The sequence below is a fragment of the Nerophis ophidion genome, linkage group LG05 (genome assembly GCF_033978795.1).
Source record: "Nerophis ophidion isolate RoL-2023_Sa linkage group LG05, RoL_Noph_v1.0, whole genome shotgun sequence".
NCBI classification, from domain to species: Eukaryota; Metazoa; Chordata; class Actinopteri; order Syngnathiformes; family Syngnathidae; genus Nerophis; species Nerophis ophidion.
In genome coordinates this window covers 59,724,285-59,743,923 of record NC_084615.1, presented here as the reverse complement: position 1 = coordinate 59,743,923, position 19,639 = coordinate 59,724,285, and the positions used below count along the sequence as shown (strand labels likewise).

At 39.5% G+C, this 19,639-nt stretch overlaps 1 protein-coding gene across 3 annotated transcripts in view; it reads left to right on the top strand.

Annotated features, from left to right (window-relative positions):
* il1rapl2 (interleukin 1 receptor accessory protein-like 2) overlaps positions 1-19,639 on the top strand; it is a 761,422-nt gene that overhangs the window by 498,228 nt on the left and 243,555 nt on the right. Inside the window, exon 1 of one of the 3 annotated variants that reach the window (XM_061901659.1) lies at positions 3,173-3,433. The exons of the other annotated variants lie outside the window; for them this stretch is intronic. The gene's annotated coding sequence lies outside the window, so the exon portion shown is untranslated. Of the gene's footprint in view, positions 1-3,172; positions 3,434-19,639 lie in introns of those variants that run through there. 3 annotated transcript variants of the gene reach the window in all.

The following is a 19,639-nucleotide window of genomic DNA, read 5'->3' as shown; positions in this document are numbered from 1 at the left end:
TCTCAGCTGTGTCATCCACGCACCTGTCGCTAATCTCGAAGCAGGTCCTGCCACACCCCGCTTTGCTGCAGGTCCGCAAACCACGCCTCCCCACACTCCCGAAAATTGGAATTGATACCATCCAGGCATTGCAAAGATATCAAATAAACAAGCCGTTTTTGAGACGATTGCGACACATCGGTGGATATATCCTAATAAGGTAGATGTTTACCCAAAGAGCTTTGCGCGAGTCCGCCATTTATATACAATTGTAGCCCAAAGCTGTAGTCAATCAGTTTCTTCTTTTTGTCTATCCTCTTGTTGTGGGTGCAGGCGGGCTCGTACATGCACATGCATGCTAAAATCCCCTGGAGTTGCCATTTTCAATAAAAAGTAGTGTATGGTGCTAACTTATAGCCGTCAGTAGACAATAAGCGGTCAGTAGGAAATTACAATATAGGTGACCAGGTGAAGAGGCAGCCAAAGGGGACATCACATGGAGGAGGGTTCCGTCACAAAAAAAGTGCCCACAAAACATCAAATTATTTTAGATCATAAGTAGACCACATTAAAGTGGTCCAAAACAAATGCATATCACAACTTTACTCTGAGCAGAAGAAGGAGAGAGTTACTCACACAGCACAGTCCATCAATAAAAGGGAGGGAGACAAGAATGAGTGAGAGAATGTTGCTACATAATCAGAGACTTCGCACTGTAAATGTATGGTGAATGGACAGCACAAAACAAAAGCTGAAGCACTTTGTTTTTAAAGGCCTACTGAAATAAGATTTTCTTATTCAAACGGGGATAGCAGGTCCATTCTATGTGTCATACTTGATCATTTCGCGATATTGCCATATTTTGGCTGAAAGGATTTAGTAGAGAACATCCACGATAAAGTTCGCAACTTTAGGTGCTAAGAGAAAAGCCCCGCCTCTACCGGAAGTCGCAGACGATGACGTCGCAAGTGTGGGGGCTCCTCACATATTCACATTGTTTTTAATGGGAGCCTCCAACAAAAAGTGCTATTCGGACCGAGAAAACGACAATTTCCCCATTAATTTAAGCGAGGATGAAAGATTTGTGTTTGAGGATATTGATAGCGACGGACTAGAAAAAAATTTAAATAAATAAAAAAGTTAAAAAAAAACAAAAAACGCGATTGCATTGGGACGGATTCCGATGTTTTTGGAGACATTTACCAGGATAATTCTGGGAAATCCCTTATTTTTCTATTGTGTTGCTAGTGTTTTAGTGAGTTAAATAGTACCTGATAGTTGGAGGTGTTTGTCCATGGGTGTGTTGACGCGCAGTGTCTCAGGGGAGTCGACGGCAGCTGTACGGACGGCACAAGCTCAGCTGATATCCGGTAAGAGGCGACTTTTTAACCACAATTTTCTAACCGAAACCTACTGGTTGACATTCGGTAGGATCCATGTTCGCTTGACTGCGCTCTGATCCATAGGAAAGTTTCTCCTCCAAGAATTTTAAAAAAGGAATCACTGTGTGTTTCTGTGGCTAAAGACTAAAGCTTCCCAACTCCATTGTTCTACTGTGAATTCTCCAATATTAATTGAACAAATTGCAAAGGATTCAGCATCACAGATCTCCAAAATACTGTGTAATTATGCCGTTAAAGCAGACGACTTTTAGCTGTGTGTGTGCGCAGCGCTCATACTTTCTAAAAACCCGTGACGTCCTGCGCACACGTCATCATTACGCAACGTTTCCAAGACGAAACTCCCGGGAAATTTAAAATTGTAATTTAGTAAACTAAAAAGGCCGTATTGGCATGTGTTGCAATGTTAATATTTCATCATTGATGTATAAACCATCAGACTGTGTGGTGGGTAGTAGTGGGTTTCAGTAGGCCTTTAAATGGCAATTATTTTACCATTACATATATTTCATTGTGTAATGTTTTGTTAATGTTGTGTTCTCCTGTAAATAGGTGTGAATGAAAATTATCATTATGCCAAAAATATTTTAGTTTCCCTGGAAATGTCCCATATTTTGAAATGCATGTATGGTGCAAGTCCATTAGTCGGGGTATGTAGGGATTTTAAGGCTGGTTACATAATACAGTGTAAGCATCCTCACTTGCCTTTGAATACATAGCCTGTCTTTTTGTAGTTTATGTGCACGCATGTGTAGTTAAGATGACAAAATGCCCACTATTCGCTGTTATTGGTTGTATTACTAAACACAGAACACTATTCAAATCTGAACAAGTAAGAGACTTTTTTTTTTTTTTTTTTTTTTGCTGCTATGGGCCTTCAACCTGTGATGAAGTCGCTTCGAGTGTGTGCCAGGAAGAGTCCTGCTCCACACCCTAAAATGTTTAGAAAAAGATGGATTTTTCGCTAACTACTTTTGATGGCGGGCTTAGTGATCACTAGCAATGGAGAAGACAATGAAACTGTAAGTAAAAACATCCATCCATCCATCCATCCATTTTCTACCGCTTATTCCCTTTGGGGTCGCGGAGGGCGCTGGTGCCTATCTCAGCTACAATCAGGTGGAGGGCGGCGTACACCCTGGACAAGTCGCCACCTCATCGCAGTAGGTAAGAAATGCCCGCTGCTCCTGTCCGGCAGCCTCTGTTACTTCCAGCTTGCCTGCCGCACAGTCACTGGTCTGGCCCTCGCCCTCCTCGCTTGCTGCAGAGCCACCTGTCTGGCACCCACACTCCGCTGCCTCGTCAGACCCTTTGGGCTGCTGGTACACGGCTGCCGTTTGCATTCACGAATGTGGCCGCTCCCTGGACGTCCGCTTTGCCCGCTGTAGCGGCATCTGACTCATCCCCGCCACCTGATCCGTTCCCAGTAGCTTCGAGGACACTTGGTCTGGCGATCAGCCGCCAACTCATCCCTTCACACTCCTGTGATTTTGAACTTGTTTTTTTGGTGGTGTTCTCTAGGATGTCTGGAATCCGTCCTTTAAGTGGGGGTGGGGAGTTATGTTACAAACAGTTACGCCAAGCCTTTCTATTTTAGTTTTGGGGTGTTGTTTCTGTTTTTGTGTTTGAGTTCCTGTTTTATGCTCTTATTTTGGTTCCACTTCCTGTTTTGTTCTTTTTCTGAGCGCTTCCCTCCTCACCTGTGGCGTGTTTGCGCTGATTGTCTCACCTGGTGTTGGAGGGCTATTTAAGCCAGTCCCTTTTCTTTGTTGGTTGTAGGATCATTCCAAATGTTTGGTGTCCAGAGTAACTATCATGGTTTGTGGCAAATGTTTTTCTTTTTACTTTTTGCTTAAACTACTTTAATTTGTTGTCAGTTCTCTGTCAACTACTTTTTTCATGCACAGATCTACTGTGTTTTTCAGTGAATTTGTTTGTATATTGGAATTTGTTGACATTATATACTTGTTTACCTGCATGCTGCCTGCTGTACTCTGCCTTTTGAGGTCACAACTTCTGCTACTAAGAGCACTCCTAACACAAGGAGTTTAAAGGTAATGTAGTTACTTCGCTCTCCTGTTGTGCATATACAGATACGTACACGCGCACGCAGCGGCTTTTCGCCAAATAACACAGTAAAAACTAATGCAAGAAAAAAAATAATAAGTTGTGTTACAAATTCTAACAGTTTTTCTCTTTAACAATGTGTGTTTTACCTGCTACATTTCTTAGCTGTGTACTTTTAGCTCTATTGTTTTTAGTATTTAGTAATGATTTGTCTTAAAAGCACAGACCAAGAGTGGCAAACATACGCCACAAAGCTTTTAATACAATATCAATATAGCTTTCTATTTTATTCCAACCTAATCCTAGATTGTGACAGACTATATAATGCAAAACAATTTAAAATTGTATATGAGGTGCAATAAGAAAAGCCCACTGTGTTTATTTTTTATTTTAGTAATTTTGAATTGTTGTTTGAGTGTAATAAGAAACAAATGTCATAGGAATTGCTGTTGAAATTATGCTAATGACATTTTTTTGGTAGTCGTTTTTATTTCAAAGATTATCAAAGTATGTAAATGTCGGTACAAACCGACTATGAAGTAAAGAAAAACTTGACAGATTTATAATAATTTCAGTGAATAATGACAGTTTCATGATTACTGTTAAAGTTGATTTTTTGGAAATGTATTGTTTTATGTGTATGCACTTTTTTGTAAAAAAAAAAGCAAAAAGCCAACTTTTATTTAAAAAAAATACTCTTAAGGTTTTTTCTTTTTTGTTTTTTTCAAGATATGCTCTATTTCAGGGGTACTCCAATTTTTTTTCACCAAGTACCACCTCAGAACATTCTTGCCTCTCCATGTACAACCATAATGACCAAAATTAAAATACAATAGAGTAGTAGGCCTAAGTATTTATTCAAAAGAAGGCAAAGGTTGCATTTATTCGTACAGTATATTCAATAGTATTGCCGACTGTAACATTACACACAGTTTGAACATTAACACTGTTCGAATATAGAAAAATAAAATATTGTACTTTAATCAAGTGATTTGGCATGCCACTAGATGTAGCCCGCATTCCATTAGTTTGAGAAGAACTTTTGTATTGTCATTTAATGTAAAAAAAAAAAGATAATAATTAAGGTTTGTGTCTTTTTAAAAACAATTGTTTTAACCAAAACCGTGCAATGATTTTTTTATTGCAAGCAAATATATCAAGTGTGGTTGGGATGGGGTCTGGGGGCTTTCATGATTCTTGTGTATGGGGGCCTAGATTTTGGTGCTACGACCCTGATGTTTACCATTACAACTGAGGATAGAAACAAAATACAAAGATTTAAAATGATACAAAAGTCAAACCCACAGTATAATAAAGATGGTGATAATCAATTTGGTTAATGTGAGAGCTCCTAAGTAAATGTCAACAGCCACCTTGCTCAACATCGAAATCTGAATGTGTCAAAATCAGACTGGAAACAATCCACAAAGCCAGGTTGCAGTTACAAAACGGAAAATAAGTTATAAGACAAGCAAATTAAAAATCAATGCGACATTGCAGTATTTTCTGATTGTAAAGCTGAGATGTATGTAAATTGAAGGTTTGCTATTAAACACAACACGTAGAAAACTTGCTATTTAACAATAACTGAAATGACAATTTAACTGGCAACATTACACAAGCAGGCACTGCGCTGAGGTGGGGACTTGTCCAGGGTGTACACCGCCTTCCCCCCGATTGTAGCTTAGATAGGCACCAGCGCCCCCCGCTACCCAAAAGGGAAGAAGCGGTAGAAAATGAATGGATGGGCAATACACAAGCAAATAACAGAGTGCATTTTAAGATGGCACATGCAAATTATCTTGTGAATGATGACCGTATCCAATTACTGGGAATTTTGGACTTTACTGAGGATCCTCTTTGTTACCCTTTCTTTTCATCATTTTTTTTTTTTTTTTTTCGACAGCTTTTCGAGATGCAGCCAAGCTGCAAAAGTGTGTCCAGTTTTTTTTTTGGATGAGGTTGATGTTTGTAAACCAGTGAGGTGCAACAACCTTGCAAATACGTTGCCAATAATTAGTGAGAGCCTTTTGTATATTGTCAGCTCAGTGTCCAAAGTGACATCGTAATCCTAAAATTGCACTTTGGTAAAACGTTGCTTTGCATTTAAATATTTGTTTTATTTTGAAGTTTTGTTTACATTCACATTTGTTTATTCATTTGGCTGCTGACAAATATGTGTTTGAATAAACAAGAAAACACATTTTATATAGATGCAAATTATTTAGTAGTGGCAAAACAAATTTGAACATGTGTGTCCGCCCTGAGATCGGGAGGTCGTGAGTTTAATAGTCAGACCAAAGACTATAAAAATGGGACCCATTACCTCCCTGCTTGGCACTCCACATCAAGGGTTGGAACTGGGGGTAAAATCACCAAAAATGATTCCTCCCGGGCGCGGCCACTACTGCTACACTCATCTCCAAGGGGGTAAATAAGGGGACGGGTCATATGCAGAGGACACGTGTGTGTGTGTGTGTGTGTGTGTGTGACAATCATTGGTACTTTAACTTTAACTTGAAATATGTTGACTTAAGTACAAAGGTTCTAATTCAGGGTGGTACAAAGTGAGACCTGGGGATAATATTTGGGCCGCAGCTAGTGTTTTTATTGGCGCTCCACATGTTGTGAAAATTGTGTAGCATGAGGGAATGATCTTGGAGCACAGGTTATGTCCTACAGAAAGTATATTTGCAGTCCCTTGTATCACCTTTATTGTCACTTAAAACAAATACAGTAAGAACAAATTATAACGTTATTCCAAGTATGTCTCAGGAGTCTTTTCTTCGCTCAGAAAATAGAATGTGGTGGGTGGACACAATCTTGGCGCTTTCCTCAAATTGTTGCCACATTGAATACTTACAAATATCCACTATATGTTTTAGCGTTTCTTCCCTAAAATATTATCGCATCTCATGGCTGTAACACCGTTAAGCTTTTGTCAATGAATTCCAATGAACATCTGATTAATGTTAGCCATCTGTTTACTGAGGACGTGTGCTCCTCTGCAGCCTCCTTCCATCTCAGCTGCTCCCCAGTGGTCTTTCTAGTAAACTGAGCCACCTGTCTCTCTTTATAGCATGCGCACACTTCTGTTGGAGCTCGCACAAAAGAAACTCGCACATACAGTAGTTGTCACAGGGGTGTTTAGTGGTGCGAGATAAATGTTTAACCTTTTCTCTTCATCAGATGTTAGGAATAAAGCTAGCAAGTGTGAGCAATTCTGCACAAAGTGAGTATGAGAGTTAGAGGTAATGGGAGAGAGTGGTCATTTGAAGTGTCTTTGGCAGTTCTCAATGACTTGGCAGCCATTGATTCGGAACCATATTCATGCCAGTTTGGGCCATGTGCCAGTTCATGCCAGCTTGAAAGCCTGAGCTCAGCCTTTTGAGGGGGAAGAAAAAAAACAACATTTTATTGTTTTGAAATTCAATATTTTTTAAGGTGTTCTGAAATGTAATCTGACTTGGAAAGCCATAGAGAGGCTGGAAAACAAAATTGTGGAAAGGTGAATGTGGTGTAATGCTAGAGATACCTGTACACTGTGGATTAGGGGTTCTCAAACTTTTTGAGACCAAGGAAAAAACACATATTTTCATACGCATTTAAAAAAATCTGCAATGATGCCATTACTTTTCCAAATACCAACCTAAAAATGATTCAGCTTTCGTAGACCATCTCGATTAAAGGGGAACATTATCACAATTTCACAAGGGTTAAAACCAATGAAAATCAGTTCCCAGTGGCTTATTTATTTTTCGAAGTTTTTTTCAAAATTTTACCCATCCCGGAATATCCCTAAAAAAAAGAAAAAAAAGCTTTAAAGTGCCTGATTTTCGCTATCTGTGAAGCCATCGTCCATTTTCCTGTGAGGTCATCCAGTGATGCCAATACGGATAGCACAGCAAGATATAGCGACATTAGCTCGGATTCTGACTCTAATTTCAGCAGCTTAAGCGATTCAACAGATAACGCATGTATTGAAACGGATGGTTTGAGTATGGAGGCAGATGGCGAAACCGAAATTGAAGAAAAAACTGAAGCTATTGAGCGAATAGCTATTGACACTATTCGGCCATGTTTGCCTTAGCATCGCCGGTAAGATGTGCAGACCAACGATAAGGAGTTATGCATCTTGTGACACTGGATCAACTTAAATCCATCGATTGGTAAGTGTTTGTTTGGCATTAAATGTGGGTGGAAGGAAATGCTGGATGAAAATATAGTATCAAATGTATATGCAGCTAGCCTAAATAGCATGTTAACATCGATTAGTGAAGTGAAGTGAATTGTATTTATATAGCGCTTTTCTCTAGTGCCTCAAAGCGCTTTACATAGTGAAACCCAATATCTAAGTTACATTTAAACCAGTGTGGGTGGCACTGGGAGCACGTGGGTAAAGTGTGTTGCCCAAGGACACAACGGCAGTGACTAGGATGGCGGAAGCGGGAATCGAACCTGCAACCCTCAATTTGCTGGCACGGCCACTCTTCCAACCGAGCTATACCGCCCCACAATTAGCTGGCAGTCATGCCGCAACCAAATATGTCTGATTAGCACATAAGTCAACAACATCAACAAAACTCACCTTTGTGATTTAGTTTACTTTATCGTTAGAAATGCATCTGCAGGTTATCCATGCATCTCTGTGCCATGTCTGCCTTAGCACCGCCGGTAAAATGTGCAGACACTCCGGCACATTCGATGGCGGTCTGGTGGAAGATTTCTTTTACTTTATCGTTGGAAATGGATCTGCTTTGAGTGTCGCAGGATATCCACACAATCTTGCCATCTCTGTAGTAGCATAGCTTTCATCGGTAAAGTGTGCGGAACAAACGATTGACCATTTCGTCGGCTTTCCCCACACCCTTGTATTTTGAACAAATTTCGTCCAATTCCTTGCCACTTTCGCATCTTTGGGCCAGTGGTGCAACTTGAATCCCTCCCTGTTAGTGTTGTTACACCCTCCGACAACACACCGATCAGGCATGATGTCTCCAAGGTTCCAGAAAATAGTATAAAAAAAACGGAAAATAACATGGCTGAGATGCGGTGTTTGTAATGTGTTTGAGAAACTGGCGGCTTTATTACCTAGGTGACGTAACATTCTGACGTCATCGCTCTGCGAGCGATAAATAGAAAGGTGTTTAATTCGCCAAAATTCACCCATTTAGAGTTTGGAAATCGGTTAAAAAAAATATATGGTCTTTTTTCTGCAACATCAAGGTATATATTGACGCTTACATAGGTCTGGTGATAATGTTCCCCTTTAATGTACGGCTAAAAAAATGAAGCAAACTAGTCTGTTTGCCTGCATGTTTTGCAGAATCTCATACGCGAGCGTCTCTGTGCTTTCTTTCAAAAGACTGCAAAATAAATCACCATGGGGCCAAACAAAGTTGTCTAAGGTCAGAGAAATACAATTTCCCAAAATAAAATAACTTGTGGCTCTCCTCTCCCTATGTCACAATGGCGCATTTCAGCTTTTGTTGGCGTGATCTCAGGATGCAGAGAATGCAGTCAAAGTCCACAGCAGAAGTTCCCTTTATTAGGTACTAGGCAAAAGTTAGTAAACAGGGAGCACAGCAGTACACAAGTGGAAAAAAACTGAATACGTACGTGGCATAAAACACATGAGCATTAAATAATGAACCAGAGTTGAAAGGCAGGTGACACTGGTACATAAACTTTTCTAATTAGTCTTCCCGGCAAGCTTTTAATCCTTCCCAGCAGGAAGTGGCAAGAAGGGAAGCATGGAGCGCTGAAACAGAAAAAAAATACTAAACACAGGATAAACAATATTCAATGTCTGACCTGTGTGGCAGGTGCTGAGATCCTCCTCCTCTCTTCCTTAATGGAACTAATGTTCAATTAAAGGTACATGAATCATTTTTTTTCTGCATTTAAAACTATAATCATTCTCAATAAGATGTGTTAATATTTTTGCCTGTCTGGAACATAATTTAATTTGGAAAATATTGCATCAGTTGTTGGGCCATTCAGCTCTTTTGGTACGGATAACTAAAGTGAAATTAATTATATTTATACTGCGCTTTTCTTTAGTGACTCAAAGCACTTTTACATAGTGAAACCCAATATCTAAGTTACATTTAAACCAGTGTGGGTGGCACTAGGAGTAGGTGGGTAAAGTGTCTTGCCCAAGGACACAACGGCAGTGACTAAGATGGCAGAAGCGGGCATCAAACCTGGATCCCTCAAGTTGCTGGCACAGCCACTCTTCCAACTGAGCTATACCGCAGCTAAAGACGAAAATACCTCTGTACTTTGGACCTGTTCCATATAAATTAACTATTGATATTTAAATTTTCAAATCTTACAGAAATAGTAAGAAAACTGAAATTATTCAAATGAACTCGTTTTGTGATAATTTTGTTTGCTGAATTTAGTTCAAATAAAAAGTGTTAGGAAATGGATGGGCGGATGAGACTGTCAGAGACCATTGTGACGGTGTGAATAAATTAATTGATTTGGAGACACGTGAAGACGCTCTATTCGCAAACAATAATGGTACTCTCATTTTAAAGGCCTACTGAAATTAGATGTTCTTATTCAAACGGGGATAGCAGGTCCATTCTATGTGTCATACTTGATCATTTCACGATATTTCCATATTTTTGCTGAAAAAATTTAGTAGACAACATCCACGATAAAGTTCGTAACTTTCGGTGCTAAGAGAAAAGCCCTGCCTCTAACGGAAGTCGCAGACGAAGACGTCACATGTTGATGGCTCCTAACTTATTCACATTGATTTTAATGGGAGCCTCCAACAAAAACAGCTATCCGGACCGAGAAAATGACAATTTCCAAATTAATTTGAACGAGGATGAAAGATTTGTGTTTGAGGATATTGATAGCGACGGACTAGAAAAAAAAAAAAAGAAAAACGCGATTGCATTGAGACGGATTGATATGTTTTTAGAGACATTTACTAAGATAATTCTGGGAAATCTCTTATCTTTCTATTGTGTTGCTAGTGTTTTAGTGAGTTTAACAGTACCTGATAGTCAGAAGTGTACGTCCACGGCCGGGTGTTGACGCGCAGTTTCTCAGGGAAGTCGACGACAGCTGTACGGACGACACAAGCTCAGCTGATATCCGGTAAGAAGTGACTTTTTAACCACAATTTTCTCACCAAAACCTGCTAGTTGACATTCGGTTGGGATCCAAGTCCTCTCTGATCCATAGTAAAGTTTCACCCCTGTGAATTTTAAACAAGGAATCACCGTGTGTTTGTGTAGCTGAAGGCTAAAGCTTCCCAACGCCATCTTTCTCCTTTGACTCCTCCAATATTAATTGAACAAAATGCTAAATTTTCAGCAACACAGATCTCCAAAATAATGTGTAATAATTATGTGGTTAAAGCAGACCACTTTTAGCAGCGCTCATATTCCTAAGAGCCAGTGACGTCACGCGTACACGTCATCATTACGCAATGTTTTCAAGAAAAAAACTCCCGGGAAATTTAAAATTGCAATTTAGTAAACTAAAAAGGCCGTATTGACATGTGTTACAATGTTAAAATTTCATCATTGATATATAAACTGTCAGACTGCGTGGTGGGTAGTAGTGGGTTTCAGTAGGCCTTTAAGGAATACACTTAAAAATATCATTACCTTTGTTTTCAATACAGGTTGATCAAAACAGATATTTCTAACATAGTTTCGCGCCTTTTAGAGTTTTTACATAACATGTTTGAAAATTGTATACACCATTTTTTATATACGTACATTAGCATGTGCTTGTTCTGTTGTCCGATTAAATAGAACCGACACTTCACCCCTTGAGCTGCACCCGTCAAACTCACATTTTTCTGTTTTGACAGTTCGTAAACATTGACAGCTGGAACGCCAGATAGTGGATGAGATTGGTAGAATTCAGTAGGCCTTTAAGTCTTCACAGAAATCTAGCAAGAATCATGTTGTAGTAAATCTACAAGCAAACAATTCATGACTTTCCTACCGAACATCGAGACACATTTTGGGCATCCATCATTGTCAATAAAACCAACCTCCATTTCACGATCTTCATATTGGTCAGCTTAGTAGCTTTAGCCTTTTGTATCCCTTGAAAAAGGGAATTTACTTAAATATTTGTCCATTTTGTTATTCAGACCAGCAGCAGTGACATCAGTTTAACATGCACTAACTCTAAAGCTTGGAATTGTAGTTTTATTGGCTTATTGGTTCCTAATAATGTTGTCCTTTAATGATCTGCCATAACTCAGTTCATGTTTTCCAAAACAGATTTTGTGGACCCCTGACTTATGGCTCGTATAAGAATCCCTGATGTAGCTATTCCATTGATGTGGTTCACTTCATGTCAATGAGTCATTTAAGAAAAGAGGTCACTCAATAGAGGCAGCCTAGTGAGAATGATCTCTTCTTTGTAATGCAGGGTGTGATCATTTAATTAGCCTTTGTGGTCAATGATTTGGCCCAGCAATCATCAATACTTGGTCTTCTTTTTTGATGACGTATAAAAATGTGTTGCTTGTGCAGTAGGCATGACTGTTTAAACGTAATGTTTTCACAGCTATGTAAAGAAAAAACAGATGTCTGTGATCAACATCCAAATATTGTACCCTGTGGTGATTTTCTGGTACTTTAGCTCTGACCAAAATTTAGGCTGAAATTATAGCCTGACTGGTCATATATGTGCATGTATTAAAGGTATTTGACTGGAATGAGTCCCAAGAAAACTGAATGTGCTACAATGCCAATTCTAAGTCCTAACTTTCAAAGCCTTCCTTCTCACCTAATTATATGAAGGACATGACACCTACTGCACTGCCAGTGATTGTTGGCCTTTGCTGAGGGGCAAAATCAGTTGGTATGGACTTAATCCGTTGAAATACTGTAACATTGCTATACTACACCCCTACAGTCGGCAACCTCTATATTGTATATATTTGCTCAATAGAAAGGACAGACTTTTCAATGAACTCAAAAGGAATACACAACTGAAATTGAACATAGATCATAGATCTAAAAACATAGTTACGTTAATATATTTTAGCTGTTCTTAACTCTTAACCTTGGACAACATCATTTCATTCATACTAGAAAATATTTTTAGCTACAGCAAATGAACATGAACAAATAGACATGCCATTTAAAGGGGAACATTATCACAATTTCAAAAGGGTTAAAAACAATAAAAAATCAGTTCCCAGTGGCTTGTTTTATTTTTCGAAGTTTTTTTCAAAATTTTACATCTCCCGGAATATCCCTAAAAAAAGCTTTTAAAGTGCTTGATTTTCGCTATTTGCGATGCGACTGTCCATTTCCCTGTGACGTCATACAGTGCTGCCAATACAAACAAACAATGGTGGGTACCACAGCAAGATATAGCGACATTAGCCCGGATTCAGACTCGGATTTCTGGGGTTTAAGCGATTCAACAGATTACGCATGTATTTAAACAGATGGTTGGAGTATGGAAGCAGATAGCGAAAATGAAATTGAAGAAGAAACTGAAGCTATTGAGCGAATAGCTATTGACGCTATTCGGCCATAGCATGGGTGTACCTAATGAAGTGGCCCATAGCATGGCTGTCTTATTAGCATCGCCGGTAAAATGTGCGGACCAAACGATCAGGACTTTCGCATCTTGTGACACTGGAGCAACTTAAATCAGTTGATTGGTAAGTGTTTGTTTTGCATTAAATGTTGGTATCTAGTTTCACATGTACATACAGCTTGCGTAAATAGCATGTTAGCATCAATTAGCGTAGCATGTTAGCATCGATTAGCTTGCAGTCACGCCGCGACCAAATATGTCTGATTAGCACATAAGTCAATAACAACAGGAACACTCACCTTTGTGATTTCGTTGACTTTATCATTGCAAATGCATCTGCAGGTTATCCATACATCTCTGTGCCATGTCTGCCTTAGCACCGCCGGACGACGAGGCATGATGTCTCCAAGGTTTCAAAAAATAGTCGAAAAAAAATAAAAGAACAGAGCCGAGATCCGGTGTTTGTGAAAATGAAAATGGCAACTGTATTACCTAGAATAGGAGCTTAGGTAGTGAGGATTGGCACGGATGTAGAACTTGGAGCCAATCTATGCCGACGTAAATGGTGTGCTGACCCTAAATCAACTGGGGAAAAAAAGTTTTCCGGACAGCTTGACCAAACAGACAACTGTGTCACGATAATATTGATCATGATACATGCAGCACTTTATGCTTGTTAGTAACAATACATATACTGTCGAGTTAGCTGTGTATAAACAAAACATGAAATGTGGGCTAATACTTTAGAGATACTGTAATATGATGTTTTTTCAGTCAGTACAGATTGGTGTCGTATCGCATTGTGTTGTAGATTATGAACTCAAAAGCCATTCAGCTGCTGATGCGGAAGCTGGCTTATGGGTAATGTTGTTGCAAGGTGATTTGTTAGTACGCTAGAAAAAGAATTCCTCAGTGTTCGTTCTGACGATAACAATGTCTCTGCAGCTTGGTTTTTATACAGGTTACAGAACATTGATGAATTGTTGACGATTTGTGTGCATTCTTAAATTGATTAAGAGGCAGAAAGGATTGGTCCCATTAGCTGCATTGCTAGCCACCTATAATGAGACGATAATTACAAATTAGACTGCAACAAAAAAACGTATGTCTTTTTGTCTCTCATAAGGATTGTGAACAATGGGCAGAAATAAAAAAAAATCCAATTCCCCTTTAATAGGATATTTGTCATCATGTCTTGCCTGTTAGTGTTTAAATCATATGAGCGATCTTCCAATTTCTAAGAACACCCTGTATGATCCCGCTGTTTCATGCTACTCAATATGTTAAAACTATACAGTATTATTGCGCTATGTAATAAAGCACATAGAGCAGGGGTGTCAAACTCAAATACAGATTGGGCCAAAGTTTTAAACCGAACAAAGCCGCGGGCCGAGGTTGAACAAATTAACCTTTTGATAGGGACCCAAACAAGTTTTGCATTGAATATTGAACAAGCAAGGCTTATATAACTTTATAGTGACATGCACAATCGAGTTTCAAATAATAATAATAATCAAAAAATATAAATGGCATATCAAAATTTAAATAAAAATTGAATGCCTCTTTTCGGCGGCGGGGTTGAGGTGGACGGGGTTTGGTGATAGAGGGGGTTGTATATTGTAGTCTCCTGGAAGAGTTAGTGCTGCAAGGGATTCAGGGTATTTTTTCTGTTGTGTTTATGTTGTGTTACGGTGCGGATGTTCTACCAAAATGTTTTCGTCATTCTTGTTTGGTGTGGGTTTACAGTGTGGCGCATATTTGTAACAGTGTTAAAGTTGTTTATATGGCCACCCTTAGTGTGACCTGTTTGGCTGTTGACCAAGTATGCCTGGCATTCACTTGACTGAATGTATAAGCCGCATATATTATGTGACAGGGACGGCACGCTGTTTGTATGGAGGAAAAGTGGACGTGGCGACAGGTTGTAGAGAACGCCAAAGGCAATGCCTTTAAGGCCCACCCCCAATATTGTTGTCCAGGATGAAATTTGGGAGGGGCACTGCACTTTGGGACTCTTCCGGGAAAATCGGGAGGGTTGGCAATTAAGAGTATTAGCAGTGAATGCGGTGTTACAGCGGCGGGGCAGCTCTAATGTTAATTTGATATTGCCTTAAGGGCCAAATTAAATTACACGGAGGGCCAAATTTGCCCTGCGGGCCAGAGTTTGACACCCATGACATAGAGAGTCACATTGATGGGAGGATCACTTCAGTAATAAACTGCATGGAAACATGATTTATGAGTGTTGCTATACTATGGCTAAATTTACTAACAATGTTGTAAGAGTGTAACACTAATTCAAAGATTTAAGAAGGACCTCATAGAGTAAAGCAAAAGCAGTAGAGGGCCTTCACTAACTCATGTAATAGAATATTGCATTAATAAACCAAGCACAAGCCACAGTAACAGCCACAAGTATGAGGTAGCTGGTGTGCTTGAACGGGAAGTTGTGTGGACATCTCAGAATACACAGGTGTCAACATTCCCCTTGCTGCCTGTTAGTTAGATTGATAGTCAAATTAATCTGCAGCTCCATCCAGGTATAAACATGCTGCCTGCTGGCCGGGATACATCCCGCTCTATTAGCACCATAACTCAATGCACCCTGCAGCAGGCTGGCCTGATCAGTGGAGGGTAATTGCAAGGAGGGTGTACTTGATTTATTGACAAGGAGGATATGGTGGATTACAAGCTGATTTGGAGACTAATTCATTTTGCGTTTTCGGTTATTGGCATTTTTTAGATTGCTCGTCCACACACACACAGCAGCACAGGGAAATCTGAAAATGATTGTTGCAGCATGTTAAAAAAGGTTTGACAATTGCATCAATAACAAAATGACAAGGAATGAGCAGGTGAATTTGACCCAGAAATGTTCCGCCTGGTGACGTGGTGTCTGACCCATAACAGCGGCAGACATCACCTGTGTGTAAAGACATTTTTGCAATGATTATCTTGAAGACATGTCGCTCACATCTCTTTTTTTATATGGGTCATGTGATTTAAAAAAAAAAAAAAACAATTTTAACACTTCATTTTGTTCTACATAACTTGAAAATGTTTTTGGTTAGTTTTGAGAAGTTGATAAATGCAAATGAACCCCCGCCCCTACCCTCAACGCCCCACGGAAGTCTGCTTTAGTAATTTAGTTTTTTAGTTTTGTTAATACCGTATTGAATATGGACAACAGTGATAACCACCAGCCATGTCATTTTTATTTTACTTTCACCACAACGTAGTTTCACTGGTCTGAAACATACTTAAAAGTTTAATTGCGTATGTCCTGTTATGTTTCAATGTTTGTATCTGGAGTAAATACAGTACATTAGTTGGGGTGTGGTTGTGTTGCGCAACAAGGTGTCAATGAATATAAAGACTCACAAATGCACAACAGGGTCTGTGAAATCAAGAGACCGAGAAAGTCAGGGGAGCATGCTGGTAAAAGTAAGTGAACCACTGGAGGGGAAAACAACATGCTGCAGAATAGAAGCAGCATGATGAAAAGGAGAGAAACTAAGGGATGGATGGATAAAAGGCTTTTCATTCCTTTATTTTAATGCTCAGTGGTCTTGTTTAGGTCGCTGACTGGAAAAATCCCTGTGTGTGTGTGTGTGTGTGTGCGTGAAGTGAGAATGACAGAGAGATCAATGAGGTCCTTTGTGTCTAGAGGTGAACTTGGAACATCACACACATACATGCTCGCCATAAAAATACAGTCACCTTGAGAGATTTTGAAATCTACAAACCAAAAATGTGTTGCATCATAAAGACGATAGCTGAATTTGCACTCTTTTCGTTGTATTTCAGCCACAGGGCACAATGTTGCTTTATTATGTAAATGCCAGGTGTTGTCTCAAGTAGCTTCCCGCTTGGATTCTCACAAGAATATATTAGGAAATTCTGCAAACGAAATCTGCAGAGTACAACCTCCAAATTGTACATTTCTGTTGTTTTATAAACTAGCAGCACTGTTGGAAAAAACCTGGCACAGGGAAAAAAAAGTGTGCCCATTTGGCTTTAAAGTGGCGCTTAAGACAATACAAAGGATGTGCAGTATCAGTGCAGGATATACACTATATTGCCAAAAGTATTTGGCCCTCTGCCTTTACTCACATCTGAACTTGAAGTGCCATCCCATGGAATTGTCAAATGTTTTGGTATCCTGGAGCATTCAACGTTCCTTTCACTGGAACTAAGTGGCCAAGCCCAACTCCTGGAAAAACAACCCCACACCATAACTCCTCCTCCACCAAATTTCACACTCTGCACAATGCAGTCCGAAATGTAGTGTTCTTCTGGCAACCTTCAAACTCAGACTGGTCCATCAGATTGCCAGATGGAAAAGTGTGACGTATCACTCCATACAAGGCGTCTCCACTGCTCTATAGTACAGTGGCGACATGCTTTACACCACTGCATCTCACGCTTTGCGTTGGACTTGGTTATTTATGGCTTAGATTCAGCTGTTCGGCCATGGAAACCCATTCCTTGAAGCTCTCTGTGTAATGTACGTGGGCTAATTGGAGGGTCGCATTAAATTTGGAGCTCTGTAGCAACTGACTGTGCAGAACGTCTTTGCACTACGGGCTGACCCCTCTGTGTCAGTTTACATGGCCTACCGCTTGGTGGCTGAGTTGCTGTTGTTCCCAAACTTTTCATTTTTCTTATAATAAAGTTGACTTTGGAATATTTAGGAGCAAGGACATTTCACGACTGGATTTGTTGCACAGGTGGCATCCTATGACAGTTCCACGCTGGAAATCACTGAGAGTGGCCCATTCTTTCACAAATGTTTGTAGAAACAATCTCCATGCCTAAGTGCTTGATTTTGTACACCTGTGAGGCCAAGTGATTAGGACGCCTTATTTTGAATATTTGGATGGGTGGCCAAATACTTTTGGCAAAATGGTGTATATTTGTGTTTGCTAGAATGAAATTATTAGGTTTTTGCAATTGTGGGTTTATTTATTTTACAAACACGATAAATAGCACTTAAAGATACAGTACCGTAACTTGCAATGCAAGTACATTTAGAGCCACATACACACTTAGTGGAAGAAGCATCACGGAATATAAATGGCATTTTGGGGGCTGTCTCTATGTAGGCTAGGATGTCTAACATATTTGTGTATACATGTGCTGTATACACTGAAACAATCAGCAAAGCTCATGTCCATAAGGCACTGTAATACAAGAATACATTTTATACTGTTGAAAAAGCACAATATTCTTAGTCAATCCTAAGTAATATTGTAGTGTTGCTGGGGTTGCCTCTGGCTTCCCAGCATGCCGTGTTGCACTCAAATAGTTGCTATAATTGCATGATGTCCAAAATTATTGTTCATTATCCCCGTAGCAGTAGTCCAATGTGTATTTTGTGTTTTGCCACTTTTGGTCACATTGTAAATTAAATTTGTGTTCTGTGAAGTGACCCTCCTGTTTATTTGTGTTGCCAACTTCATCTTAGAGTGTTTTTGAGTTCCTATCCCAAAAAGAAGCTTCCTTGGCCAAACTCAAGTGAATTTGACTATCTCTTGATGGCTCAAGACTGCTGACTATATGGGCCTGATTTACTTGTTGTTGTTTTTTTGTTTTTTTTGGTCCTGTCCAGCTTCTCAGGCAAAAATATAGTTGATGTAGATGCCCATAGTGGCTGTACACATTTACTTTACAGTGTGGGATACTTCTCTTGTTGCCTTATTTGTATTTGACTTTATTGAATGTATTTATATTATCATTTGGTGGAGCCAGGCCGAAGCAGGAGGGGCTAGAAAGAGGAAAAAAGGGGAGTCAAAGGGGGAAATAGTGGGGACAAGAAGGGGATAAGACAGAGAGACAAAACCAGCAAACACAACGACAACAATAGAGCAACATTAGCAAATACTATATGTACAAATATGATGGTAAAAGTGGGGGCCTGATTTACTAAAGGTGCGTGTACTAAAACACGTGCAAACCTGATTGCACACGCAAAGCTGATCTACTAAACGTGTGCGAAGTGGAGTATGTTCAGTGAGCAGAATGGGGTGCGCAATCTATTTTGTGTCCCAGCAATTGCAGGAGGAGGAAATGAAAATGTAAGATGTTGCACGCGAAATGTGATTGATTGATTGAAACTTTTATTAGTAGATTGCACAGTTCAGTACATATTCCGTACAATTGACCACTAAATGGTAATACCCGAAAAAGTTTTTCAACTTGCTAAGTCGGGGTCCACGTAAATCAATTCATGATTTTGCAACACTTATCACCGTTTTGCGAGCACTGACATTTCCACACACGGCTGCAGGATCAGTGCTCACGCTGCACAAACAGACCAAGGACGGACAAAAATTTTCCATCGACAATTGTGTCATAATTTTGGACAGCCAGAAATAGAAAAATATCATACATATCATTTATTCAGCAATTTCCTTTTATAATTTGTTTAGCTGCTTGATGATTTAAGGGGCTGATTAAAGCAAATTCAATTGATGCGATTTTCTGTCTTCTGTCGTTTTTTTTCATGCCATTCATTTTTTATTTTTTTTTAGGAAACATTACTATACTATATCTTCAACTTGAAAAAAATATTTCATCGCAGATTTTTTATTTATTTATTTTTTTTTACATTTGTCATTCCAGATGCACTAATGTGCTAGTAATGGGATCCA